Source organism: Calidris pugnax, unplaced genomic scaffold (assembly GCF_001431845.1).
Source record: "Calidris pugnax isolate Ruff unplaced genomic scaffold, ASM143184v1 scaffold266, whole genome shotgun sequence".
In the NCBI taxonomy this organism is placed as follows: domain Eukaryota; kingdom Metazoa; phylum Chordata; class Aves; order Charadriiformes; family Scolopacidae; genus Calidris; species Calidris pugnax.
The window spans coordinates 233658-236336 of NW_015090998.1; the positions used below are offsets into that span (position 1 = coordinate 233658).

At 65.4% G+C, this 2679-nt stretch overlaps 1 long non-coding RNA gene across 1 annotated transcript in view; it reads left to right on the forward strand.

Annotated features, from left to right (window-relative positions):
* The window catches only part of LOC106895839, an 18910-nt gene continuing 16231 nt past the window's right edge, over window positions 1-2679 (forward strand). The window contains exons 1-4 of the long non-coding RNA XR_001413517.1: window positions 1-75; window positions 463-515; window positions 1474-1525; window positions 2007-2058. This is a non-coding gene — a long non-coding RNA (uncharacterized LOC106895839). The remainder of the gene's footprint in view (window positions 76-462; window positions 516-1473; window positions 1526-2006; window positions 2059-2679) is intronic.

The following is a 2679-nucleotide window of genomic DNA, read 5'->3' on the forward strand; positions in this document are numbered from 1 at the left end:
AGGGACCGGGAGGGGAGCGGGGACAGCGCGGGGTGAGGCGTTGCGCCTCTCATCGGGCCCCGCCGCCAGCGTGAGGTGCTGAGGGACGCGGTGCATGCTGGGAAGGGTAGTCCGCCTCAGGCCGCGCCTGGGGCCTTCCCCGCGGGCACCGGGGGGGGGCCACGGGGCCGGGGGAAGGGGGAGCGTCCCCGCAGGGACCGGGAATCACCGGGTCGGGGGTGGGGGCTGCGTGTCCACCCCCTTCTCCGCAAGCCTTCCAGCGTGGGGGGGCCTGGGGTGGCCCCCGCCATTCCTACAGCGCTTGCCAGAGCAGCCCCGGGAGGGTTTGAGGCCTCTCCCCGCCACCCCCGGGGAGGGGTTATAGAAATCCCGGACACCCCCGTGTCCCAGGGGCGACGAGGGGTCGGGGGGAGCCGGCTGGTGCCTCCTCCAGCCCCACTGATGCCCCCTCTCCTGTTGCAGGCTCCGGCTCCGCTGATCCCAGAGGGATGTAGGAAGCTGCCGGGAAGGAGGAGGTGGGTTCCACGGTGCTGTCCTGTGGGGTTTGTGTCCCCCTCTCCGCAAGCCTTCCAGCGTGGGGGGGCCTGGGGTGGCCCCCGCCATTCCTACAGCGCTTGCCAGAGCAGCCCCGGGAGGGTTTGAGGCCTCTCCCCGCCACCCCCGGGGAGGGGTTATAGAAATCCCGGACACCCCCGTGTCCCAGGGGCGACGAGGGGTCGGGGGGAGCCGGCTGGTACCTCCTCCAGCCCCACTGATGCCCCCTCTCCTGTTGCAGGCTCCGGCTCCGCTGATCCCAGAGGGATGTAGGAAGCTGCCGGGAAGGAGGAGGTGGGTTCCACGGTGCTGTCCTGTGGGGTTTGTGTCCCCCATTCCTCCCTTGTCATCATAATTAGCCTAATTCTCTGTAATTAGCTCAGCCAAAGTCCCCAATTCCCCCTTCAGTCCCCAAACAAGCGTCTCTGGGGGATGAAATCCCACCGGAGAGTTGCCACGTGGGGCCGTGCCCAGGCTGGTTTCTGCTCCTGCTGGTGTGGGACACGTTGAGGTGACACCGTGGTGCCAAGGCCTTGCTCCCTGGCTGTTCCCTTGTCACCCCTCACTCTGATTGTCCCTTCTCGGGGTCGCAGGACACCGGAACGGAGCCGGTGAGGCTTCTCCTGGTGTGGAGACCCTGGGAGCTGGTGGCACCACAAGTCACAGCCCCGGCCCTTCATCCCGGGGGGATTTCTTCATTCCTTGGCGCAAGCCTTCCAGCGTGGGGGGGCCTGGGGTGGCCCCCACCATTCCTACAGCACTTGCCAGAGCAACCCCGGGAGGGTTTGAGGCCTCTCCCCGCCACCCCCGGGGAGGGGTTATAGAAATCCCGGACACCCCCGTGTCCCAGGGGAGATGGGGGGGCTCAGGGGTGGGGGGGGAACCGGGTGGTGCCTCCTCCAGCCCCACTGATGCCGTTCTGTCCCTCTCCCATTGCAGGTTCCCACTTCATGATCCCAGAGGGATGTAGGAGGCTGCTGGGAAGGAGGAGGTGGGTTCCACGGTGCCGTCCTGGGGGGGTTGTGCCCCACACTCCCCCCTTGTCATCGTAATTAACTTAATTCTGTCTAATTGGTTCTCCTAAACCCCACTGTAAAGGCTTTGTCCGCTCGTTCACCACCAGAGGAGTCTCTGAGGGCTTCAGTCCCAGGGGAGAGGTGACACCTGGGGGCACGGCTGGACACGGGGACCCCCCAGCCCCGGCCCTTCATCCCAAGGGGGTTTCTTCAGCCCCCTTGGGGCAAGCCTTCCAGCGTGGGGGGGCCTGGGGTGGCCCCCACCATTCCTACAGCGCTTGCCAGAGCAGCCCTGGTAGGGTTTGAGGCCTCTCCCCGCCACCCCCGGGGAGGGGTTATAGAAATCCCGGACACCCCCATGTCCCAGGGGAGATGGGGAGGCTCAGGGGTGGGGGGGGAACCGGGTGCCACCTCCTCCAGCCCCACTGATGCCGTTCTGTCCCTCTCCCATTGCAGGTTCCCATTCGGTGATCCCAGAGGGATGTAGGAAGCTGCCGGGAAGGAGGAGGTGGGTTCCACGGTGCCGTCCTGTGGGGTTTGTGTCCCCCATTCCTCCCTTGTCATCATAATTAGCCTAATTCTGTGTAATTACCTCAGCCAAACCCCTTCAGTCCCCAAACAAGAGTCTCTGGGGGATGAAATCCCACTGGAAAGTGGCCACGTGGGGCCGTGCCCAGGCTGGTTCATGCTCCTTGGGACAGGTTGAGGTGACACCGTGGTGCCAAGGCCTTGCTCCCTGGCTGTTCCCTTGTCACCCCTCACTCTGGGTGCTGTCCTGGGGGGGTTGTGTCCCCCACTCCCCCCTTGTCATCGTAATTATCTAATTCTGTGTAATTGGTTCTCCTAAACCCCACCGCAAAGGCTTTGTCCCCTCGTTCACCACCAGAGGAGTCTCTGAGGGCTTCAGTCCCAGGGGAGAGCTGGGACCTGGGGGCACAGGGACCCCCCCAGCCCCGGCCCTTCATCCCGGGGGGGTTTCTTCATTCCTTGGGGCAAGCCTTCCAGCGTGGGGGGGCCTGGGGTGGCCCCCACCATTCCTACAGCGCTTGCCAGAGCGACCCCGGGAGGGTTTGAGGCCTCTCCCCGCCACCCCCGGGGAGGGGTTATAGAAATCCCGGACACCCCCATG